This window comes from Phascolarctos cinereus, unplaced genomic scaffold, assembly GCF_003287225.1.
Source record: "Phascolarctos cinereus isolate Bilbo 61053 unplaced genomic scaffold, phaCin_HiC Scaffold_5;HRSCAF=322, whole genome shotgun sequence".
In the NCBI taxonomy this organism is placed as follows: domain Eukaryota; kingdom Metazoa; phylum Chordata; class Mammalia; order Diprotodontia; family Phascolarctidae; genus Phascolarctos; species Phascolarctos cinereus.
In genome coordinates this window covers 332398909-332425972 of record NW_027555958.1, presented here as the reverse complement: position 1 = coordinate 332425972, position 27064 = coordinate 332398909, and the positions used below count along the sequence as shown (strand labels likewise).

At 39.8% G+C, this 27064-nt stretch overlaps 2 long non-coding RNA genes across 2 annotated transcripts in view; one reads left to right on the top strand and one right to left on the bottom strand.

The window, feature by feature from the left end:
• The window catches only part of LOC110217897 (uncharacterized), an 80666-nt gene extending 71838 nt beyond the window's left edge, over positions 1-8828 (bottom strand). The window contains exon 1 of the long non-coding RNA XR_002327168.2: positions 8749-8828. This is a non-coding gene — a long non-coding RNA (uncharacterized LOC110217897). The remainder of the gene's footprint in view (positions 1-8748) is intronic.
• LOC110217898 (uncharacterized) overlaps positions 1-25259 on the top strand; it is a 107985-nt gene extending 82726 nt beyond the window's left edge. Inside the window, exons 5-7 of the long non-coding RNA XR_002327169.2 lie at positions 2934-4754; positions 16175-16293; positions 24993-25259. This is a non-coding gene — a long non-coding RNA (uncharacterized LOC110217898). The remainder of the gene's footprint in view (positions 1-2933; positions 4755-16174; positions 16294-24992) is intronic.
• The last annotated feature ends 1805 nt before the right edge of the window (positions 25260-27064 follow it).

Here is a 27064-nt window from a genome sequence, read left to right as displayed (position 1 = left end):
CCTAGAATTCACATCAGGGCTTATCTCTAAAATCCCAAAGCCTTTCACAAAGATGTAGGTCTGGTCTACCCTGCCTTATGTCTCTATACATACATACATATGTTATCCACTTAACAGTTACAATCCCTCCCCTACCTCCTGGAAGCTAAGGTTCAGAGTAGGCAGTTTGTCTCAAACCCTCTATTCTGATTCTGCTCTTAGAACTCTTAGGGAGAAGAGGTCAAACCTCTTCTCCAGTCAATCCCTGCAGTACTTAGATGCCCACAATACAAAGAGATTTTTCAGGGAATCTGGCAAAAGGCATCTCTGGGCTGAGAAGCAAGGTGAACATTCTTAACCTTCAGGGCCAGAATTTAAACTTGTACCATGGAGGCTGGACTATGCATGGTGCATTAATTTTTTTTAATTAATTTACTCTGAAAGCCACAGCATGGATTTTTTTTTTTAGAGTTTTTTTAAAGATGAAAATACAAAACACAGAGAGGTGAGAGACTTGTTCAAGGTCACGCTGCAAGGCAGGAACAAAGCCAAATGGTTGGCCTGACTCCCAACCTTGGCATTCAAGCTACAAGCCACGCTGGTGCAGAATGGTACCAGTCTAAACCCACAGCTGTTGCTGCCGACAAGGACTGCCATTGTTCCCATGGCAACCGAGGTAACACACTAAAAGCCAGAAAAGTTAGATGTTTAAAGATGGGTGTGCCTACTGATTTTTCAAGGATGTGTCCTTGACTGATTCTTGACAATTAAGAACCTTTATGCCTCTTTAAAAGAAAAAAAAGTGCTTGGCTTTCATTGACAAAGTAAAGGCTCAGAAATCTTCTGGGGTTCCTTATTGCCTGTGGGATAAAATACAAACTCCTTAGTCTGCAGTTGCAAGGAATTTCACAACTGACTTCAACCTATCTTCCTATGCTCATTTCACATTTCTTCCTTTTCCTCTTTCTACGTTCTTGCCAAACTGGCCCACTTGCTATTCCCAGAACTTAAAATTATATTTCCAACTTCCATGAATTTTCAGAAACGGTCCCCCTGTGCCTAAAAACACTCCTTCCTTGTCTCCACCTCTCAGAATCCTTCTTTTTTTCAAGATTTGGTTTGAGTGCCACTTCCTCAATGAAGCCCTCTCTGATACCCCTTAGTTGTTAGAGTTTTCTCAACTCTCCCCACCCCCTCCCCCCATAGAAATGTAGACAAAGACTATAGAGTCAGATGACCAATGATCTGACAACTTAGTACTTACATGACCTTAGGCAAGTACTCCCTAGCCCTGTTCCCATATTTATAAAATGAAGAAACTGGACTGGATGACTGCTAAGGTTACATTCATTTCTGTATCTGTGATACTTAAGGTAGAGACTGTTTCCCCCCCCTATTTTGTCTTTGTATTTATGTCTTGCATACTTTATAATTATCTTAATTGAATTGAATTAAAACTATGTTGATCGGGGGAGGTTAGAGGAGCAAGAGACACATTGGTTAATTTATGACAAGAGCAGGAAACTGGGACAATTCTGGGACAATACAGGACTAGGGAGAGGGCAGGGTCTTAAAGGAAAGGAAGAACATCAGGAACCCAGTCTGCCACCATGATCAGATACCAGAAACTAAGGCAGATATTCATCCCATAAACATGAATTAAATTTAGGTGAAGCGTTGAACTTTTCAGCACAATATGATATCAAATATGCTCTCTGAAACCCTATTAAGAGTCAGCAAAAGGTGTGTGATGTTCCGAGGTATGACTCTGCTTTTTTAGGATCTTGCATTGTTTCTGAGTCTCTGATTAGATGGTCAGTCTCAAAGGGCAAAGATGCCAGTGGGTCAGTGTCATCTTGGAAAGGAGGGCAAGTGGTGTTACTGTGAGTTCTTTTGAGGATGTTTAATATCTTCATTAATGACCAATTTCCCTTTGTAACCATTTTAATTAAAGAGTTCCAATGGAATGACTGCTCCATTTTGTCAAAAATCATATTTCATGGAACCAATTAATGACATTAGGTAGGTTATGCCTTGTATTAGAACAGGATGTTTCAACCACAAACACTCCTATCTGCTTGCTGTTCAGAGTTTTCCCAGATATAGGCTGACTGCTACTCCACAACAAAGCAGCCCCAAGGCACTGGTATAAAGCTATAGAAGGTTATAAACAAGTTCCTAAACTTGACATCTGTGGTCACATTCTGCCCATAACCCACCATTCCTACCCTGCAGCATATCAGTATATAAGACAGCACAAAGGAGTTCCCAGTGCTGGTGATCCCGACTGACCCTTTCCTAACTTCAGTGAGGAAGTTGTCACAGACTCTCTGTGTGAATCCAGAACAAAGAGGCAAATTTCTGGACTTAGCACAGCTTACTTACAGTGTCCAGCATTTAACACAATCCAGAAGTCGCGTTATATGTTTTCCTTTATGTCAATAACTCAGGCACTTGTCCAGGGGAAATAATTCTGGTTTTCTAATGTCTCTGGGAGAGGATGACTCCTTGATTGGCTTCTTCTGAGTTATGTCTGTGAGTGGCAGGAGAGATTTGGTCAGCTAGTGCTAGCTAGTGAGGTTATTAGGGTTAGCCACTCTCATGTTCTGAGGCTGAGGAGAACTTGCTCCTGAGTAGCATGGGCAGGCTTGGGTCTGAAAATGAGGTCCTGAGTCTTCCTCCCACCTCCACCTTCTTTCCTTGTACCTCCGCCCCACTCCCACTCCACTCTCCTGTGTCTAATAGCTGGTGAGAGCTCCAGGAAAGAGGCACACTCAGACAGTCCCTTAGTATGCTGCCATCACTTTGAAAACTCAGTTGAATGTATTGAGAAAATAAGAGTCCCAGAAGTCACATGGTGGGCATTAATTGGAAAGAAAAGGGGTTATTTCTTCAGAACTGACCACTTAGATCTTATTTCTATTACATAATAAGATATTCTTTATTATTGATAGGTCACAGTTCTGCCCTCCTTTGGCTATGGCTGCAAGTGGCTGGTAAGCAAAATAGGAGACAGAAATAGGAATTAAGAAGGGTGAATTCCAGGAAAAAATTATAGACAACTTATACCAAGAACGTCCTCAGGAGGCAGCTACAGCATTTCCTAATGGTTGAGGGGAAAGTACGACCATCACTTTGTGACAACTGCACTTAAGGAATTAATGGATTGCTGCAAAGGTTTGATAGACATTGTTTTATGAAGATGAGGTAAGTGAGGCCCAGATGAAATAACTCGGGCGAGTGAGCATAGGCCAAGGTTACTAAATGAATCAACGGCCAATCCTGGAATAGAAAAGTACTTGTTCTAATTCCTTAGTCCAAGACCTTGGACATTTCTATAAAAGGAAGCTTTCCACAGATATGTGTTCCTTGCCTAGACCACCCAAGAAAATGAAATTATCTACATTTCTGGAAAGAGAAAATAAGATTCCCTGGACTTTTTTAATCAGTGGGTCTGCAATCCTTCAATGAAGACAATGAAATTACTCCACCCTGTTCCTTGGTTTAATGAGAAGTAACTTCTCTCAGCCGCCAAAGAGAACTAGGTTATTGATCTCTTCAGGATTTCTCTTATTTTACTTATATGTGTCTTGTAAATATGTGTCTATGTAAATACTCATGATTAGTGAGCATATCAGCAACTGAACCCAAGATGGCACTTATGTTAATTTATCTGTCCCTATTTAGTGCCTTCTAATACATATAAAGAAGACTTTTTAAAATTAGCTTTTCAAATGAAAAAAATTAAGAGAAAAGCAATGTTTTACTTTATTGAAGTTAATAAATAGCATTTGTAGTGTTATTTCTACATGAAGTTAAACGTCAAAAGTTGGGTTGTTGGGGGTTTTTTTAATTATTAAGTTGAGACCAGAAATGTAAGCACAAGTACAATTTTTTAATTAGCTGGTAACTAACAGACATTAAGCTATTCACAGAATTTAACTATTGCAGACACTAACCTGTAATCCGGGGTATGCTTGAGGCAGCTAGAATTTTCAGTGGAAGCACTGACACTTTGGAAATCAACAAATACTAAAAACTGGAGCTTGATTTATCATTTTGTTGATTGTCTAGATTAAATAAAGTGATGGAAAATGTAAATAATGCAGATTAAAATTGAGCTGATTTTACACACTGCAAAGTTAGGATACATACCTTCTACTGAGTCTTTACTATTTCTCAGTAATGATTCAGCTCTACAATATACTTTTCATCTCACTCTCTATAGATTCTTTTCTAAGCCTCCTATTTTTCCCCCAAAATCCACCTCTTTCCCCCCTACAGCAGATGACTTAATCTCTACTTCCCAGAGAAGGTTAACATGAGCTTCCTCTGTTCATTGTCTTTCAATGGATATTCCTCACAACTTTTCAGCATCATTCACTTCTTCCTTCGCTCTGCTCTGATCATAGAAAAACAATAATGACCAGCATTTGGATGGAGCTTTAAGGTTTGCAAAACTCCTTTCCCCAGTATTTTTCCAGTTCTGGAAACATAATCAAATTAGCACTGCCATTGCTACTAGAAAGGATGTATTGGTCTATTTTCCTGTAGTTCTCCTTGCCATTTCTATAAGTTTCCAAACCATTATACCACTCCCTGACCACACCATTGCCCTAGTTATGCTGTCTACCCTCATTAGAATATAAATGCCTTTAGAAAAGGAATTGCTTTGGATTTTGTATTTGTTTCCTCAGTGCTTAAAATAGCACTTAATAAATGCTTTTCCTTTCTTTCATTTATTCATTCATCTGAGCCTCACAACAACCTGGGAGGTAAGTACTTTTTTAAAATCAATTTTATTTTATTTTCCAAAAAGTCCACTTTATCTCCCTCTCACCCATCCATTGAAAAAAAGCCAGAAAAACAAGACTCCTATTACAAACATGTAGAATTAAGCAAAACAAATTCCTGTATTTGCCATTTCCAAATACACATACATACACATGTCTTATTCTCAACTCTGAGTTCACTGTCTCTCTATCAGGAGATGGGTGGCATGTTTTATCATGAGACCTCGGGAATTAGGGTTGATTATTTTGTTGATCAGAATTCTTGGATCTTTCAAATTTATTTGTCTTTATAACATTGCTGTCCTTGTATAGATTGTTCTCCAGGTTCTATTCACTTCATTCTGTATCAGTTCCCACAAATCTTCCTAAATTTCTAAGAGGTAGATATTTCAGGTATTATTATCCCCATTTTACTTATAAGAAACTGAGGCTGAGTTTAGTTAAGTGTCTCACAGCAATAAGCATCAGAAGAAGAATTTGAACCCAAGTCTTACTGATGCCAAATACAGTACTCTGGCCACTAAATTTTTTGTCTCTTTTGGCTAGGTATCTCTTTTCCTTATTAAAGCTAATCCCATTATTTTAACCCTTGATCCCCCTTTCCTTCTCCCTTCTCCAGGACTGCCAGCCATTCTGACCTGATACCAACCCTGTCCTGTCTGCTACTAGTACCAAGATAGTATTATTGCTACCAACATGTATTTCCTGCTTCCTCACTATGTCCAAGATCAGATACTGGATCTAGTCCTAGCAAATCTTAACTGCACAGGCAATATAAATTTACTCTTACAGCCTGAGATCCATGTCCTGAGAGAATTTGTAGTCACTATGAGAAAATGGGGATTCAGTTGATTAGTTACTTTTCCCACCAATAGACCTGAATTGTTGTCGTTATTGTTTTAAATGACCTCCTTGTCAGTCTCCTTTGCCAGTTCTTCAACTATGTTGTACCCATTAATCTTGGGTATTCCCTAAGGCTCTTTCCTGGGCCCCCTTTTTCTTTTCAATCTATGTTATCTCACTTGGTGATCTCATCAGCTCTCATGAGTTCAATTATCATCTCCTTGCAGATGATTCCCAGACCTACATCTCCAACCCTAGTCTCTCTACAGTTAATGAGCTTGTAGCTCATGCACCATGCCCCGCCAACTGCCTCTAGGTGATGTAGAGAGCACCACCATCCTCCCAGTCATGGAGGCCAGAAACCTCCATTTCAACTTCAACTCCTAACTTTCACTCACCCCACATCTAACCTATTACCAAAGTTGGTCATTTCTACCTTAACCACATTTCTCTGATACATCCCCTTCTTTCTGGTCATATATCTACAACCCTAATTCAGGCCCTTGACACCTCTCTTATACTACTACAATAGGCTAATTTGTCTTTCTGACTCAAGTGAGTCTTCTCATTCCAATCCTTCTTTTACACCTTGACAAGATTATTTTTGTCTAATTATGTCGCATTGTGTCTAATTATGTCGCATTCTTCCCCACTTCAGTGAGCCCCAGTGGCTGTATTTTTCATTTAGAGCGCTTCCTAATTTGGCTCCTTCCCATCTTTCTAGTCTTACGCCTTACTCTCCTAGGCTCTAACTATACTTGTAGTTCTCCTGTCTCATTGTCTTGGTACTAGCTGTCTCCCATGCCTGGAATACTCTGCCCCTCTTACCTCTTTCTCTTAATTTCCCTAGCATCCTTCAAGACAGTCAAAATCCTACCTTTTTCAGTAAACCTTTCCAAGTTATACACACATATACCCCACAATGCCTTCCTTTTTCAGATTACTTTCATTTATTTTGTATATATCTTGTGCAGACTTAATTATTTATATGACGTGTTCCATAATATGTCCCCCATTAGAATGTATACTCCATGAGGGCAGGAACTGTTGTTGTTGTTGTTGTTGTTGTTGTTGTTGCTGTTGTTGTTGTTGTTTTCACCTCTCTTTGTATCTCCATTGCCTAGCACAGTGCCAGGCTCATAATAAGCACTTAGTAAATGGAAGTTGTCTCACTTACTGGCCATTGTTACTCTTAATGGCATCACCATCTAGGAACTGATATCCATTTAAAGAACAATTAATTCCAATACTATATAAATAATTTGGAAAAATAGGCAGAGAAGGAGTCCTAACAAATTCCTTTTATGACACAAACATGGTGCTGATATCTAAACCAGGAAGAACAAAAACCAATAAAGAAAACTACAGACCAATTTCTGTTTCTTTCTTTCTTTTTTTTTTTTTGGCTAGGCAATGGGGTTAAGTGACCACCCAGGGTCACACAGCTAGTAAGTGTTATGTGTCTGAGGCTGGATTTGAACTCAGGTCCTCCTGAATCCTCCTGAATCCTGGCTCTATATAGACCAATTTCTCTAGTGAATATTGATACAAATCTGTTCATTGGGAAGGCTTGATTTTTTTTTTATTTCTAAAGTCTCTTCCAAATTTGGTGGTTCTTTAAAGTCAGGAATTTTGAGTCTGAGTTCATTCTAGATCAGAGGGGTTTAGCCATTCAGCAGCATTGTCCCTCCCCACCCTCCACCCTAAGGTGTACATTTCTCCTTACTCTGGATTCACAACGCACTTACTGCACTGAGTGGCATAGTGGATAGATTTCTGGTCCTTGAATCAAGAAAGACTAAATTTAAACCCCACCTTAGACACTTAGTAGTTATGTGACCCTGGGCAGATCACTTACCTTTTTTAGCCTCAATTTCCTTATCGGTAAAGTGGGGATAATAATAGCACTCCTTACTAGCTGTGTGCCCCTGGGCAAGTCACTTAACCCCATTACCTAACCAAATTTTAAAAAATAATAATAGCACTTACTTGCCAGGTTTGTTGTAAGGATTAAATGAGATAATATTTGTAAACCACTTTTCCAACTTTAAAGCACTATAGAAATGCTAGCAGTTATTAATAGCTATTATTAGTATCTATTAGCTATTATTAATATTATTAGCACCTAATAGTTATTAATAGCTATTTCAGTACTAATTATAATTAGTATTATGAAAACTTGATTTTATTCATCTCATAGAATTCTATAGCTGCAAAGTATTTTAGTGATTACCTTTTGTTTATGAGTTTCAAGTTGTTATATGTATATGAGTTTTGCCTCCCCCATTTTAAAAGTTCACTGACAGCAAGGACACTTTCTTCTACTTCTCTACTATCTCTTATAGCACCCAACAGAGTTGGGCACATTGCAGGCCCTCATTTATTACCTGTGAATTAGTTGGTTGAATCTAAAAAGTCAACGTTAAGAGGAGTGGCACTTGGAGGTACCTAAAATACTATTATAAACCATCTTTGCCAACTCTATCTCCTAACAAGTGGTCACACGCAATGGGTAAGATGTGGCAGGAAACAAGAAAATAAAAGTGGGGGGTCTGGCATGCCAGAAATGTGAGAGAAAAAACTAGGACCCCCAGATTCCAATCCCATTCATGAGTCACCATATCAATCAATAAGTATTTATCAAGTGTTCTTGCCTTTTGGTAGGTGGTATTAGGAGACACAGGAGGATTATAAGACATTGCCATTTATAGTACCCTTCTGACTACAGTCTCCACTGGAACCCTCTGAAACACGTAGCAATATGGTACTGGGCCATGGGGACTCAGAAAGGCAGGATAGTGTAACAACTAAAGAGCCAGCCTCCAAGCCAGATATGCCTGAGTTCAAGTCTTGACTCTCTAATGCATGCTGGCTGTGACCCTGGGCAAGACAATTAACCTCTCAGTGCTCTAGGCCACTCTCTAAGATTTTAAGTTGCAGAGAAGTTGCTGACATGCACTGGTAAAATGAGTTTCTTCATCAGGGAGTTCCCTTTACTAATGAAGTCACAGGCCCAGTCTGTATCACTATAGGGATGCAGCAGCTTTGTTTGCATGGAAAGAAAAAAAGAAATACATCAGAATTCTCCCCCAGAATCAGATCATAGGTATTGAAAACATAGTTCCAGCTTTACCTCTCTAGGGATTGAGGGTCAGAGATGAGGTCACTGACAGGACAGTGGAATGAGCTATTGCTCTTTCTTACCCCATGGCCAAACCTAGGAAGAAACAAAGGGTTTTTGTTTAAACAAGATAACCTTCCACCTGCTTTGATGCTAACCCATATGTACAAAACAAACTTTCCTTAGAAGTGGGAGGTCCTGCACAACCTGGATTGTATAGAGCAGAACAAAGTGACCAGGTTTAAGATGAAGTATTTAAAATTTTTGTCTAGTTTATGGGCCTCTATACTCCCTATCTCACTCCACCTCCTCCCACCACCCCCATGCACAAACCCATACACATGTACACCAAGGAATGGGTGTTTGGGGTGTTCAAGAAGGACTAGCAACTCTGATGTGAGAGCTTGCTGAGACCTTTTCAGGGCTACTCATCCACCTTTAGTGTCTACCTTCACCCAACTCTCACCAGTGGCTCCAAGAAGCTGTAGCATGTGTGGCAGCAACACCCCAGTAAAACCATCTTTACAGACAGACCAAACCAGGTCAAGGGTAACCAATGGGCCTCAAACCCAGCAGTAAGTTGGAGGGGTGAGGTGTCTACACTAAGCATGTGAAGACTTCCACCAGTGGATTGGGCAGATAACAATTTGTTCCAACAGCCATGAAGGTGGCTGAGGCAGGTGCTGTGGGATGCTGAGAGCTTGGTCAGACATCAAAGATGCCAAGGTTATCCACTGCATCCGGGCCATCACCAGTCATCCTGACTTTTGTCTTGCCACTGGGTTTTAATGACTCTGGAAGAGACAGTGAGGTTGATGACTTTGTGAAACTCTGCCTCACTTTAAATCCAATTATTCATGAGTCACAGGATCACCAGTGATGTCACTGGTTCTCTTTGAAAACAAATGACAAATAACAACACCAAGGAATCCAATATCAATCAGTCAACAGCATTTATTAAACACCTACTATTGCCAGAAACTGTGCTATGTGCTAGGAATATGAAGAATGGTGAAAACAATCTTTGCCTTCAAAGAGCTCCCATTCTAATGGAGAAGACAACATGCAAATAACTGTGTACAAACAAGACATAGCCAGGTTATTGGAGATAATCAACAGAGGAAAGGCACTAGTGTGAAGAGGGACTGGGAAAGGCTTTTTGCAGAAGGTGGGATTTCAGTTGAGACTTGAAGGAAGCTGGGGAAGCCAAAAGGCAGAGATGAGGATTAAGAGAATTCCACGCATGAGGAACAGCTGGGCAAAGCTACCTAAGTCTCCCCTGGGCTTGTGGTGATAACATATTGTAGAAAACCTCCTACTCAAATTCTGGAACTATTCAGCAGCTCCAAAAGGTGCGTGAACCAGGGCTTCAGGACCACCTCATTCTGCATCATTTCCAAAGCTGGAATCCCTTCTCATGGAGCCAAAAACCTTTGTTGAAGACTACACGAGCCCTTCCTATACATACTCCCAAATGTTTACCAATTGAAGAACCCACCATTTCCTGAAAGTAGTGTGTCTAATTAGCACTTTGTTGATCTGGATTTTAACAGAGCTCACACAAAAGATGTTTTGTCACTATTGAAAAAAGCTATTAAGCTTTTTATGGTATGATCATTTTTTTTTGTTTGCAACCTATTTCCTGACTTCAGGCTTTATGTTAGGGTTGGGCTCTGTCACCTTCTAGAAGGAATGGCTGGGCTGAGCTTGGGTCCTCAGAGCCTGCTGCTGATTTCTTGAGGTAATAAATATTGTATTACTCCAAGATCTCAAGGCTAGCTCAGTTTAGGGATCTACAGCTTTCAGTGTTCCCAGAATAGTCTGATCTGGGGCAAAGTCTGATCACTGCCTTCCTTGTATGAGCTCTGCAAGTTCTTAACCTAGGTTTAGATCTGAGCAATATGCCTATGACCTTTCTCTTGGCTGTAGTCCTAGTAGGCTGCTGCTGGAATCAGGCATTATCAGTCAACTGGAAAGATCTAGAGGGTCAGAATGACAACTATAGGCTCCCCTTTGGTCTGGGTTCCCTGCCCTATTATTCCTCTATAGGCTTCAGATTGCACTAGGGGCTATAACTGAGACTCTGTCCCATCCCTATGATCAGAAACACATAAATACTCATTGCTTTTGAACTTGCTCTTCGCTCAATAAAAAACAATCCTGTGAGGCACTTACTGTAGGTATTATTATCCCCACTTTACAGATAGGAATAGTAACAGTCTCAGAGAAGTTAATGGACTTGCTTAGGATCTCACAGTTAACAAATGTTGGAGGCTTGACTTGAGCCCAGGTCTAGGCCTTGAGCCTTAGCTCTAGGCACTCATTCTAATACCCCACACTGTTGTCACTTGTGAAAAGAAAGAAAAAGGAAGTATGGAAAGACATTATGGAGATACATGTAAGACTGGAAAGGAGAGATGACAAGTGGACCATTTGACTTGATCATTTACAAATGGTGGGATCAGGAAAGCTTTCACAGAGGATAGACACCTGATATGAACCTTCAAGGAAGAGAAGAATTTCAATTCGGGAGGAGGGAGAATTGTTCATTCTATGCATTGATGAGCAAATGTGCAGAGCCAGTATAGCATGGGCCAAGAGCAAAGTTAAATGTAAGGAAAAATCAAGGGGGCAGGACAGAGCATAGAAGGTGAAAAAAAAAAAAAATATATATATATATATATATAAAACCAACAGAGGGCCTATAGATTGGAAGAGAAAGACCAAGTCAACAGGCAGCTACTTTTGCTATGGTTTAGGGTTAGGCAATCAATGAAGACTTGCCATTGCCCAGTCTGGATTTAAAAGTCTCCTAGAATGCCTAAAGCTCCTTCCATAAGGGGTCTCCATGGTAAGGCAGGGTTACTTTGGTTGAACACCCAAACCTTGGGACAACCCTTGATGCTCCCAGCTGGAGATAGTCTTATTAGCCCTTACTAAATATAATGAAGTATATAATACCTTAAATGGGAGAATAATCATGGGGTACCACTCTTGGTTTCTCTTTCTCCTTGAAGTTTAGATTCAAGACCTCCCTGGGTGGCCAGAAATGAATTAGGTATGGCAAATGCCTAGGAAAATCTCTGCTAATTATTTATCAGTCTCCAAGCACAGTGATTTACAAAAAGGGGTCTAGAACTCACTGAAGGACTTTTTCAAGGGCAAATCAAAGTCATTTCCTCAGGAAACTGCCATGGCAATATTTTGCATGTGGTGGTAGAGAGGTTCCATGGTAGATCTTGTCTGTTTCATCTTCATGTACCCTGCAGGAGCAATCCAAAAATAGCCATTCCTTAGATATTACCCCCCAGTGCAGTGAGAGAAAGAAGGCCAAGACCCTAACTACTAGTCACTATTCAGTGTTAAAGAGCTAAAGTCCTACCTTGTTTCCAGTAAACCTCCTTCCCTCTAAAAATCAAAAGCCCATAATTAAAGGGCTGAAAGGGTGAAGGGAACAGGGGATAAAAGTAAACCTAACCTGCAAATGACTCAAGTTCAAAGAGAAGGCCAAAAAAAAAAAAGAAAAGAAAAAAGAAAAAAAGAGAGATCCCTGATAGGTACAGGGTTCATGAATAACCTGCCACTGTCTGAGCAGGGGAGAAATCCAAGCTCTCAGTTGGTGGGAAAATTGCCAGGAGCCATCAAGTCAGATTGCCCTCCAGAGGACTGACAAGAAGAGGGCTAAGGAAAGTAGATAGGAAATGTGTATGATGAGTGCCTGCAACACAGATCATCATGGCAAGACCTACTTTACAAACTTCGAAATCCAACCAAAATGTGTTCTTATTCTTACAGAAACAGAAATATCTCTAATAATGGTCATTCTTTCTCTTCCTCCTATCCACATTGACCAAAAGAATAGGAACATTTATTCATAGGAAAAATTGCAACCATCACTCACCAGGGAAGAGGTCCTGTTCTAGATTGGTGAATCAGGGTGCTTAGGATCAGATTGGTCCTCTTTCCACAAATTGCTACTTACATGACATAATTTGAGCAACTGAAGTTCTCATAACTACATTTCTAGTTCATTGTAAAGGCGAGAAATGCCAAACTCATAATCTTGTTGTCCTGTTTATGATTCCTACACTGCAGGACCAATGCATTTAGAAAATAAACACAGCCTTTTAAAAGGTGCTATGCCTATGTAAGCCTGAAAAGGAGAAGGCACTGGAAGAGAAGAAAGCCTCAAATTGCTCTACCTGGTCTCAAGGGGCAGAACTAGGGACAATGAGTGGAAACTGCAAAGAGGAAAATTCAGGTTTGATGTCAGGAAATATCTCCTTAAAACTTAGAGCCGCCTCAAGAAGTCATAGGAGCATAGAGGTTTTTTTGTTTGTTTGTTTTCTGGGTTGTTTTTTTTTATGTGAGGCAATTGAGACTAAGTGACTTGCCCTGTGTTTGAGGCCGGATTTGAACTCAAGTCTCCAGCGCCAGAGCTCTATCCATGAGCACAGGTTTTTTAAAAAGCATTTATTAAGAACCTACTATGCACTAGGCACTGTGCCAACTACATCTCATTTAATCCTCACAACAATTCCTGAGAAGTAGGTATTATCATTATGCCTACTTTACAGTTGAGGAAACTGAGGAAGACTGTTTAAGTAACTTCCCCAGGATTACACTTGCAATAAGTGACAGAGCTGAGATTTGAATCCAGGAACTTGTTCCAAGTCCAATTCTCTTTCAATAAAGCAATCAATACATAGTTATTAAGCACCTACTGTGTACTGAGTTCTATGCTAGGTGCTGAGGATAAAAAGACAGATATGAAAGTGTCTGCCCTCAAGGAACTTACAGTTTCTGCACAGTGTCTAGTGCACAGTAGGCTCTTAATAAATGCTTTTTTGAAAATCCATGTTCTTATGACCTCTTGAGGTATCTCTAGGTTTAAGGAGATATTTCCCGACATCAAACCTAACTTTTCCTCTCTGCAATTTCCACTCACTGCTCCTAGTTCTGCCTCCTGGGGCCAGGCAGAACAATTTGAGGCTTTCTTACATCAGAAGAGACAAAACATATATAAATAGGTATAAAATATAGACACATTAAATACAGGGTAGCATTAGAAGAGAAGGCACTGGGACATGGGCAGATGAAGGACAGCTTCAAGTAGGAGACAGTGCTTAAGCAGAGTCTTAAAGGAAACCCAGGATACCAAGAGGTCGAGGTGAGGAGGAACAAATTCCAGGCACAGGAGATGGTGACTAGCATTGACAGGGGAAGCAACTACAACGACAAAATCGAACACATACTGAAGTTATTGCTGCCAAAGCACACTAAATATACTTGTATTACTGCCTCAGTGTACTTATGGAGCTTGAGTAATAAAAGTATTGGTAAAGCACAACTTTGCAACCTTATCTTGGATGATTCTCCAAACTGCACCCTCTACTCTAGCTAGACTAGTCTACTAACTCTTTCCTGTAAAGACCGTGGGCACCCCCGTCTTCTTCTCCTCGCTCGTATCAGTTCATTTGCCTGCAGTCACAGATCTAACTGGGCAGTGACCAGGTTTTGAATCAGAGCAGTGAATTTAGAGGACATAGACTACACATGAGTGCTCCAGTAGCTTAGTTAGACAAAGTAAATAGGTTATTTTAGAAGCTGTTAGATGACAAAGTAGGGTTAGCTACTTTTCCTCCATGACCTGCTTCTCTCTCTGCTGGATACCAATTATCTGTTCAAATGAGAAATAGCATGAAAATAAACAATCCGGGTTGGGGGGAAAGGGCTTGGATGGCAGTGTGGGAAAAGCACTCACAGTCCACTTTCTGGCCTCCTGGTCCTACAATCTTCTTTCTTGAAGTGGATCTATTCCTTTCTAGTGTATCTAGGATTCTTTTTGCTGGCCTCTGTTGCCTGATAAATTGGCTTTGGTTCTTCGGCCTCCTGGGGCTGCAGGCTTTTTTATTTCCATTTTGAAATGTGAGTGAACTACACAGAAAATACAACATAGGGAACAGAAGGAGTGGAGCCTGAGGGCCAAATCCCACTTTATTACATCAAGTATAGGGAAAGATATGATTATTCCAGAGTGACATTAAGCAGCCCAGAATCCTAAGCTCTATGAAGTCATTTATATAACATCATTTAGGTGCTTTATCCAGAGCATCATTTGCTCCACCCCCTCCCCATTTGTGTTGAGCTCATGCTATAAATAAATGTTTATGAGAATCTGTATGAGAGAAATGAAAACTCCAGTTCTGCATACACTCATTTGGATAGGGAGGGCAGCACACTGATGGGATCACCACTTACTTTTGGACTCTTGAGTGAATCTCTAAGGTCACATCAGACAACCTAAGTACATTCAAGGAGCTCAGCCTTACTCTAAGAGAAATGGGGGAAAAGAGAGGATAGAGTAGGCAAGGCCTGATGGAAAGCATATGGTGAAAAGAGGGATAGACTTTGGCCATTTCAAGAATACTGTACTGGAAAGAAGTATGAAGGTTTAAGAAAAAAATTAGTTTATGCAAAAAAAAAATTCTAAAACAGTTTTAAGACAAGGCTTTGAGATTTTTTTCTTTTACTTTTTCTTTTTTTTTCTTTTTTTTTTTACTTTTGAGGCATTTGGGGTTAAGTGACTTGCCCAGGGTCACACAGCTAGTACATGTCAAGTGTTTGATCTGAGACTGACTTTGAACTCAGGTTCTCCTGACTTCAGGGCCGGTGTTTTATCCACCGCACCATCTAGCAGCCCCATTATTTTTTTTTCTTACGAAATGGATTCACTTCAGAGTTTCTTTTCCAGTGTGTTAAGAAAAAAGGATTGATTTATACTGAACTCTTTAGAAATATAATCTGATCTTACTCTACCTCTTCAGCTTTGTCTCATACAGTTCCTGTCTATGTACTATACACTGAGCCCAAATGGACTACCCACCATCCACAATACATGCCCCATACTTAATCACCTCGATGCCTTTTCTCACAGTGTTTCCTATATGTGGAATATCCTCTCTATCACCTCTCACTCCCCTATCCCTACCACTACAGTTTCTTAACTACCTATTGAATTTCCTCCCATGCTTCAAAACCCAAATGAAATGCTTTCCTCAGGAAGCATTCCCCAATCTTTCCAGAGACTAATGACCTTCCTCTGTGCCTCCTAAAGCATCTTGTTTGTTTTCTTTCACCTATTTATTATGAGTTATGTTTTATTATAGCTATCTGTTCATGTGTCATGTTCCCCTTATTATCATCAAGCAATAAGCATTTATTAAGTACTTTCTATATGACAAGTATGATGCTAGGCACTAACAATCCAAAGACAAAAGTGTCCTCCTTTGTCCTCAAAGAGCTTACATTCAATCAGAGAAAACAACATACAGACATATAAAGTAATCACGAAATATACATATATGTGTGTGTGTATCTTATGTTACATTATTTTAAATCACATCATTTTATATCATATTGTATTTGATTTCTATAGGTAATTTCAGGGGCTGGCTCTAGGAGGGGAGGTCAAGAAATCAGAAGAAATATCATGTAGAAGAAAGCACCTGTGCTAAGCTGAGCTCTGAAGGAAGCTAAAACTTCTAAGAAGCAGAGGTGAGGAGACATTTCCCAGGCATGGAAAATGATGTGGATATAGAAGGTAGATTGTCATGTGTGAGGAACAATAAGATGGACAGTAGGTTATGGAGTATATGAAGGAGAATAAAATATAAGGTTGGAAAATAATTTAGCACCAGGTGGTGAGCTTTAAATGCCAAACAGAGGGGTTTGTATTTGACCTTAGACACAAAATTGAAACATCAGGAGCCAGGAGTGATATGATTAAACCTATATTTTAGGAATATCACTGTGACAGCTGTGTGGAGAGTAGACTGGAAAGGGAGATTTGACTCAGAGAGAATAATCAGCAGGCTGTTGCAATAGACCAGGAGAGAGGTGATTAGGGTCTTAACTTGGGTGGGCTAGGTGAATAGAGAGAAAGGGTCAAATCAAATATATGTTATCGAGATAGAAACCATGAGACTTGGCAAACTGATTAGGTAAGTGGGGAGAGGAAGAGGGAGAAAGTGATGATTCCAAGATTGGTAACCTGGTGACTGGAAGAATGGTGGTGTCCCCAACAGAAAGGAAAAGATGATGAGTTCTATTTTGGATAGGCTGAGTTTCAGTTGCCTACTAAATTATGTATTCCATGAGGGTAGAGACCGTCTCTTACCTAAACTTTGTATGTCCTATAGCACCTAATACAATGATCTGCACATAGAAGGCTTTTAATAAATGTTTGGCAAATTGTTATTGAATATATTTATTACAAAGGATATGCCAGTATGAATTTATGGGAGAATGTTAGGTGGATACCTATGTACTTATACATTATAATAGCTAACATATATGACTCTTTAAGGTTTGCAAAATGCTTATTATCTTACTTCATCCTCACAAAAATTCTTTGAGATAGATACTATTTATCATCTCCATTTTATAGATTGGTGAACTACAGCTAGCTAGTAAGGATCTGAGAGAGAATTCAAACTCAAGTCTTCCTGTCACCAAGTCCAGTGTTCTATCTACTGCACCAAGCTGCCTCTCATGAGTGAGAGACAACAGCATGGTGAGTGGAAAGCTAGCTTTGGTGTTAGGAAAACCTGGGTTCAAATCGTGCCTTTACACTAGATGTGTGATTGTGGACAAGTCTTGAGACCTTCCACTCTCCCATAGTAATTCCCTAAAACTAAAAGTTACAAATATATTATGCATCCATGGAGAGGGTTGCGGAAGTGAAATCACAAATCTGGACAGGAGAGGAAAGGAGAGCAGGGGAGGGGAGGGGAGACGAGAGGAAACATATACCCTTCCACCATATAATCTAAAAAGGTAGTATCATCTAAAAATTTCAGTACTAATCTTGAAATACTGATATGAGGATGTTAGTTTCAATCACTTTCATAGACTGGCTTTTTTGGTGTTGAGGAAGTCACATAACTTCCCTGCATCTCCATTCTCTGTTTTACAAAGAAGAAAAAATAAGAATCTCGGGGCTCATAAAGGCCTCTTGATGAGGTCACCTACTCCATCCCCTTTCTGCAGGCAGGACCATTTCTCTAGCAGCTGAAATAAATTGTTTTCTATTCCATTAAAGACTTTCCGAGACAGCTATCTCACCACATCCCCAAGTACCTCATTCTAGGCAGAAAGTCCTTCCACATAGCTCATGCACAGATCTCTTAATTTCCCCAGAGCCAGTTTCTATGATCCTTCCTTAGTGGGAAATAATCCTGGAACACCTAATTCTTTTCCTATCTCACTGAGATACTGTGAGAGCAAATTAGATACTGTCTATGAAATGATTTCAGCTCCTGAGGCCACAAGCTGCACATAAATACAGAATATCATTTTTTATTAAAGGAGCTAGTGTTATAGAAGGTTCTTTGCACATTGAATTGTTATAGAAACAGGACAAAAAAAAGAAAAACAACATAGTTCCACACACTATCTAAAGTTCATGTTCTGTATATGTAAAGACCTCAAGAGAAAAAAAAAAGGTTTGTGAACTAACAAAAGAAGGATTTGTTATCTGGGAACAGACCTCTGGAGAATCACTACCATTATTTGAGCTAGTCTTATTCTTTTGGAGAGTTGATCAAAAAGTAATTTTGTAGGGTAAAGGCACCCATGGATTTCTATTTCTGGGAAAAAACTAGGCCTGACAGGTATCATGTCCCCTAGTTAGCATTCCAAGCCACACTGCCGAAGGTAATAGATGGCAACAGCAACAAACAAAGCTAGGTAGGGACAACCAAAGACAGATTTATCTAGTGTGTGTTGCCTGGGTCCTACCATCCATCAGACCAGCTCTCTTACATCCCAGGCTGAGCCCCCCCAGATTCAAAATTAAGTTCAAATCTGCTGGCCCCATAGCCAGAGAGCACAGTCTGCTATTCCAAATGTGCTCAGTTGGGGCAGCTAGGTGGCGTAGTGGATAGAGCACCGGCCCTGAAGTCAGGAGAACCTGAGTTCAAAGCCAGTTTCAGACCAAACATTTGATATTTACTAGCTGTGTGACCCTGGGCAAGTCACTTAACCCCAATTGCCTAAAATAACAAACAAACCAAATGTGCTTAGTTCACACTGACCACTTCCAGAAAATAGACTTTCAAAGCATCAGTCTCAGTTTTCACCATGGAAGGAGAAGCTGGTATGGCCTTGGATTTCATTTCCCAAGAAGAGAAAAGAGGATTTTGTTTGGTGTTCTTTTCTTCTTCCTTTTCCCTAGATGATTATAGTATGCAAACCAGTGTCATAATTGTAGAAAATGTATCCTTTTTTACCTTTTCTTTCCCAATGAGCAGTATTGTCAGATACTGTCTGAACCTGGTATCAATGGGTAGGACCTGCTTGGATATAAGTGAAGTGGTGTGCCCTGGTCCCCAAGGGCAACTTCTGTGAAGATAATGGTCAGCAGAGAAGAAACTCCAGAAATGAGATGCCTTGTCTGGTCCTATGGTAAAGGAATCATGTAGGGAGAATTGCCTCTCTTGCCAAGACAAGGAAATTAATAATAACAGTAGCCAAAAGTTACATAGTGATCGCCATGTGCCAGGCACTGTGCTAAATGCTTTACAATTATTATCTTATTGGATCCTCACAACAACCCTGAGAGGTAGGTGCTAGTATTGTCCCTATTTTACAATAATTATAATAAAATAATAGTAATAATAATAATAGCTAACATTTATATTGCACTTAATAGTGCCAGGCATTGTGCTTAGCACTTTACAATTATTATCTCATTTGGTCCGCATAACAACCCTGGAACTTAGGTATAATTATTATTCTCATTTTATAATAACTATCTTATATTTTAATATACAATAATTATATTTAATATAATTTTGTATATTATATAAATATGCTATTTATATAATATATAAATATAATGTTTACATGTGATATTATATATTATTCTAATATTTACTATATGATAAATATAATATATTTTATAATATAATAACCACTTTATAATAACTCTTTGCCAGGCACTATGCTAAGTGCTTTACAATTATTATCTCAATTGATTCTCATAACAACTTTGGAAAGCAGGTGCTACATTATTCCTATTTTATAAATAGGAAACTGAGGCAAACAGAGGCTATGTGACTTGCCCAGGTTCACATAGCTAATAAGTGCTTAGCACAGTGCCTGGCACATAGTAGGTGCTTAATAAATGTTTACTGATGTATCTGAGACCATATCTGAACTCAAATCTTCCTGACACCAGGCCTGGTGCTCTATCCACTTTACCACCTAGCTGGAGTATTCCTCTTATAAGTGTTACTATGGTCTCGATGATAGAGAAGAGTTTTCCCTGGCAAAGGTCATGGGTCTCCTAAAGCAAAGATGTCAAACACATTCCAAGTAGCCCAATTAGATTACAATGTCACTGGGAAATATCTAAAAATTAAGCATAAAATAATAATTAACATTAATAAAATTTACAAAACTACAATAGAACATAAATAATGAGAATGTGTGGTTTTCTAAGTCAATATGTGGCAGAGGCAATTCTTATGTAAGGTTAGTGGTCCCTGTTTCTATTTGAGCTGGACACCCCTGTCCTAAATTACCTTCATTCAGAATGGCTATGAGAAGCCCCATGAGAATGAAGACCACTGCCACCTGTTGGAATCTGTGCAAAACTACAGGAAGGCCCACCTTTTGGGAAACTAAGATGGCGCCTGCTGGGAGCCTTACCTAAGTGAAAGTGGCTGCTTATTGGGAGCTATCTTTATTTTTTCATGAGATATACTGTAAATTCTACCTTGTTTTCTTCAAAGTGTTAATACTTTCCTTCTTTGAATTTTGTGAACTGTGTGCTGGTAAGGAACATTAACGATGACCCACCAGAGGTTGTCACATAGCAAATTTCACAGAGCTTCTGGGTGGAGGTAGCCTGGAAGGTGAGAAATCCTAGAATGATATACCCTGTTTCATTAAAAGGCAGCATTGAACAGTGAGGAAAGCACTGGTATTTAGAATCAGAGGACACTAGGTTTGAATCCCAGGTCTGCCAATTTCTGTCACCAACTACATGAGTTTGGACAAGTCTTTGAGTGTCAGTTTTATCATCTGTAAAAGGCAGGTATTGAATTAGATCAATAGACTAGATCAATTAGAAAACCACAAATTAACACTATATGTTGCCTTGCAATTTTTTAAAATTTTGTTAATCATTTCCCAATTATATTTTAATGTGGTTTGGCAGCACTGCGACTTTGACATCTCTGTACTAGATAACCTTTAAGGTTATGATTTGCCTTAAACTTAAGTGAAAACCTCTGACACAAAAGTTACGTAGACAATACTGATATCCAATAAAAATGCATATCTTATTCCATTACATATACTCTTGGGGATGGTCCAAATTCTATAATTAAACTATTATTTTGTTCTACTAAATATTACTTGAAAAAGTTAAGGCCCCTTCTAGTTCAACTAAGTTAGGAAATTTTGTAAGTGGGTCAGAGCCTGAGTTGAATATTTTTCTACACACAGATTCTTATCATAGTATCTGCTTAATTGAGCTTTGGTTTATAGGTTAGTCAATCAATCAACAAGCATATAATAAATGCCTACTGTGTGCCAGGCACTGGAAATATAAATATAAAAGATAGTCCTCAAAGGATTTATGTTCTACTGAGCAGATACAACATGTTCACAGACAAACAAATACGAAGTTTACAAAATAAATACAAAATGATTAGGGAGGGAGCCCTAACAAGAGGAAATCTAGAAATCTCTTTTGAAAGAGATGACACTTTAATTAATGGATAAGAATCATTCTTTCCTAGGTGACTAAATGGTTGAGCCCTTACTTCAAGTCAAAACTCTGCCTGCTTTCAAATTCTTCTCTAATCTGGCAATACTCTATATCTAGTCAACCCTGAAGTTTTTTCCACTGAAGGGAAACCTCCTTGAAGTGAGGGTAGAGGAGTGAACTAAGATCTATAATCTAAGGTTTGTTTTATTTTTACCCCTCTGACAGGTGGCATAGTGCTGGGCTTGGAGACAGGAAGTCCTGAGTTCAAATATAGCCTCAGATATCTATTAGCTATGTGACCCTGGGCAAGTCACTTAACTTCTCTTTGCCTTGGTTTCCTCAACTGAAAGTTGGTGATAGTAATACTACATAGCTCCCAGGCTTGTTGTGAGAATCAAGTGAGATCATATTTGTAAAACACTTAGGAAAGTGCTTGACATATAGTAGAAGCTATATAAATATGTATTTCCTTCCTTCCACTGACCTCTTAGTTCACCAAGTCTCCTCTTTGCCACTAACTGCCCTTGGACAAGTTAGTCAACCTCTCTAAGGTTCAATTTCTTCATCTTTTAAATGAGGAGGCTGGACTAAATGGGTATTTTCCAACAATTTAGATATTTTAAACAGTCTGTAGTATAACTTGGGTTGACAAGCAGTGATGCAAATGCTCACTAATATCCTTTCCGGCTCTAAAATGCTATGGTTTTATTCTATGAGTCAATGAAACCAGGACCAGGATTCCATAAATCTCTCTTCCTCTTCAGCTCTTTCTTTGCTTCGGCAGCACTCTCATTCTTTCTAGCCAATATCCTTTGGATGAAGAAAACCTGAATAATCTCATTTGGGCAAGGCCAGGTTTATCTCTACATGTGGAGACAGAGAGAATATGAAGGGGGAGGGAGGTGGAGACAAGGGAGACAGGAAGAGAAAAGGAAAGGGAAGGGAAGAAAAGGGAGAAGAGTAAACAGAAGAGGAAGAGAAGGAGCAAGATGGAGCAGAGAGGAGGGGGAGGAAGGGAAAGAGGAGAAACATTTCAAATGTAAGGTAGTGGATCCCCAAGTCGCACCTAAGGTAAATTTATGCACAGCCTAAAGTAATTCGGCAAGCAATATAGCCATTGTAACTGTCTTTACGCTCTCCAGATCCAACTGAATGGTACATTTGGACTGTGCACAGCCTAAATGAATACCAAAAAAAGGTAGGGGTAGTCATCTGTGCAAAATTACAGCTGCAAAAATGATCCTAGGAAATGTTCAATATCTGGCCTTCCCAATAGCCAAAGGCGGTTGTAAAGCAATTCTACCCTGCTCATTTATAAAAATTGTATAACCAAAAAAAAAAAAAAAAAGACTTGGGTGTCTGCTGTAAATCACCAAGTTCTGCTTTGTGACCTCATGAATGCATATGTTGGAAGATGCTTAAGCATCATTTCTTGCTGCACTGTATTGTGAATCCTACCTACCCCCATGAAAAAGCAGTTCTCTACTCTTGCTACTCTAGGTTGGCTCCCAGAGGACAACTGGCCAACCAGAGTTTGCCCCGATGATGTAATGCTTTCAACCTGGTGTTTCATTGGTTGAGGTAGTTGTTACTTGATCAGTCAAAGCATTTCAGGGCTGACATTCTATGGGAAGAAAAGCATTTTGTTCCCTAATGTGCAACTCAGCTGAGGTCTGATCAAACCCAAGTAGCTAGGCTCTCTATTGCCTCCAGCTTCTGAAATTACATTCACAGTTTATGGTTGTTCAAGCTTTGGTGGATTCTACTTTAATTAATCTAAAAGCCCTGCTGTAAGTACTGCACTGCCTTACCCTAAGTACTTTACAGACTTTAATCTTCTCCACATCCCCCTGACTATCTTGGAAAGATATCATCAGCATTATCCCTAGTTTATCCATATAGATAGTGAAACCCAAGTAGGGGAATTGCCTTGCTTGCTTGAACTAAGTCTAGATACCAAAGCATTTACACCTCAGATTCAGAAACCAAATGAAATATTAGGCTTAAAAAATTTAACTCTGAGTCTACAGATATCTTAGTTTTCTACATTGTGAAATCAGCCCTACCCAAATATGCACATATCAAAATTTCATCTTCTCTGGTTAACTAAAATCACAGATTTAGAACTGGAAGGGACCTTAGCCATCACATAGTCCAATGCCTTCACTTTACAGATGAAAATACTGAGATCCAGAGAAATGACTTACCCAAAGTCACACAAGAAGTAAAAGAGATAATAATTAAACCTGGATCATAAGATTATAAATTTAAAGCTGAAAAGTACATTGGAGTTCATACAATCCAGCCCCTTCATTTTACAAATAAGGAAACTGAGTCCCAGAGATATGAAATGAATCAAAGTCACAAAGCTAGTAAATGACAGAGTCAAAATTTTAACTCAGAGCAAATCTAGGAATCAGGAGCAAATTTCCACTTCTCTGATTTGAAACCTACTCTTTTTATTATATCATACTTCTGAGCTACATTTCCTGTAGGCAACATTCCACATAAAAGACAATTATTTTATTTTCCCAAACAGCGGCTCTAGATCAGCATTCCTAACCTGAAATCTAGGTACTTGTCTTTTTAAATTAAAAAAAAAGTATTTTGATAACCGTATTTCAATAAAACTGGTTTCCTTTGTAATCCTACATATCTTATTTTCTACATTTAAGGCATAATTCTGAGAAGGGGACTATAGGCTTTAGCAGTCTCCCAAAGGGGTCCATGACACACAAAGGGTTAAGAACCCCTGTTATAGATACTTTCAGTTTGACTTTCTCCCCTTCCCACAATTCAGTTTAACTTAATAAACCTGCCCTGGGCGAGTCCAAGAAGGTACAAAAAGAAAGTGAAAGACAGCAGCTGCCCTCAAAGAGCTTACCATTCACTGGATAGTACACCATTACGCAGCAGAGCTGGCCTTTGCCAGTAATGGATACTTCTGGCACAGTCTCCATTTGCCCATAGGTCTTAGTCACTTGGATGCAGACTGTGTCATTCAGGCAGTGTGTTCTCTGGTTGCATCGGGTTGTTTGCTTCATACCTAAGAGACACCAGATGTTGATCTCCTGGGAAAGACAGAGGTGAGAAGGCTCCTAGCACCAAACACAGAGCTATAGGAGGGGACCAAGATGGAAAGAAAGCAGGAGATATATGGATGTGGAGTCAGGAACATTCCTTGGGTTTCATCTCCTTCACATCAGAGCTAGGTCAGGACCTCCCTACCATATTTTGTCCTAGGGCATGCTGGTGCCAGCAGTTTCTGATATTGAAGTAGTAGCACCTTTGGCACAGTGAAACTTCACAAGGTCCATGTTGAGAGATAATGCTGGAAGTTTCTAACATTTCCATTCTAATGCTGCAGCATCCTGGAACTTTACTATAACCATGCCGAGAAACAACATAATCCTAGGCATTGAGATTTCAGCTGCTGAGTATGACATCAATACCCTTTCTGTTTCTTACCTTGTAGCATTATGCTAATGAGGCATTGGAGGGAGTGAAGACAGTGGAGAGCCTCCTTCTACAGGGACTAACGACAATTTAGGGAAACAGGTGATGGAAAATCTGTTTAATTTCTTATTCTTTATCTTGAATTCTACTGTAAGTATATGTAATTTTTGCCTTAGATATTCCAATGAAACATGATTTGTTGTGGCCAATGCGGAAGAGATATCCTGTAGGAAAATGAAGGTCTCTGGGTTATATAGCTTTTAATAGATAGTAGATCCCAACAGGTTCTAGGAACCTGAATGTGGCAATAGGGACCACAAGCAAATACAAGATAATTTTAGGATGAAGAAAGCATTAACACCCAGAGCCAGGTAGCACCATTTGGAGAGAAGGGCTAAGGCTTAGCATGACTTGCCAGGGCTTCAAAGCAAATTAACAGGATGGGTTTAAGTGCAGTGTGTCACATAAGAGAGGGGAGCTTGGTTTGGAGTGCCAGAGAAGAGAACAAGATAGTAAGATTAGTTTGTCTGAGGAATGATACATGGTTGAGGCAAAACCCAATGATGAATGAATAGTGCTTTTCCAGGAGAATTAACTCAAAGTTCTCACACACAAAAACTTTTCCCCCAAGCACCCTCGGGTGGAGAAGCCCTGCCAACACAGTTTCCATACTCCCTACAAAGGTCATGTTTTGAAGAGGCCATTTTTCATTAAAAACCCTGCTCAACAAGATTGAACTACCCAAAAGGGTTGGGTATTCAGGCATTGGTCCAGAGGCCCAAAGGTTTTAGATAATATACTGTACTTGTTTTAGATAAAGGCAGAATGGCATATGTTCCATCTACTCAATGCCCTCTTGTAACATTATTCAGAATATTCCCAAACTCCAGAAATCAGGGGCAGCTAGATAGCACAGTGGATAGAGCACTGGCCCTGGAGTCAGGAGGACCTGAGTTCAAATCCAGCCTCAGACACATAATACTTCCTAGCTGTGTGACCCTGGGCAAGTCACTTAACCCCAATTGCCTCACTTTAAAAAAAAAACAAACTCCAGAAATCTATGACAGCCCTCCCATAACCTCTGGAATCATAGGAATCAGCTTCACCTACAGAGAAAAATCATTTCATGAGGGGCCTCAGCCATGTTCACTCCTAGCTTAACTCACTTCACTTCCAAGCCAGTAGCCAAGTCCTCCTGTCCACTCCCTACTTCCATGGATACCTTCTTCTCTCTTCTCTTTTCCAGTTTGCCTTATGGGTTGGCTTCCTCAGTTCAAATATAATTCCTTGAGAGCCCGGACTGTATTGTTCACTTGTATTTATATCTCTAGCACTTGGCACAGCACCTGACACATCACAAGCAACCAGGCTTAGTAGGGACAAGGGACAAAGCCATTGAACTGGGTCTAAAAATGGAATTCATGGCCAGGGCAACTAAGCAAACCAACTGCAGGCATCGGGAGTGCAAAAGTGACCATGTAACCACATGTCTGGACTATTGCAATAGCCTTCTGGCTGGTTTCTCTGCCTCAGGCCTCTCTCTGCTCCAAACCATCCTCTACTCAGCTGCTAAAGTTTTCTTCATAAAACTCAGATCTCACCATGTCACACCCTTTTCAATAAACTCCAGTAGTTTCCTGGCATAAAATCCTCTATTTGGAATTAAAGGCCCTTCATAACCTGGTTCCTTCCTACCTTTCCAGTCACCATGAACTTTACTCCCCTCTACATATTCTACAATTCAACAACATTGGCTATTTCTCCAACATGACGCTCCATCTCACAATTCTGGGCATTTGTCCTGGCATTCTCCATGCATGGAATGCTCTGTGCGACACACACACACACACACACACACACACACACACACACACACCTCTTGGCTTCCTTGGCCGTCTTCAAGACTCAGCTCAAATTCTATCTTCCACCCCACCCACCCCAGTGCCTTTCCTTTGAGATTACCTCACATTTACACTGTACATATCTTGTGTGTACATAGTTATTTGCATCTTGTCTTCTCTATTGGAATGTGAGCTCTTTGAAGGCAGACACTTATTTTGTATTCCTAGGACTTAGAACAGTACTAGCACA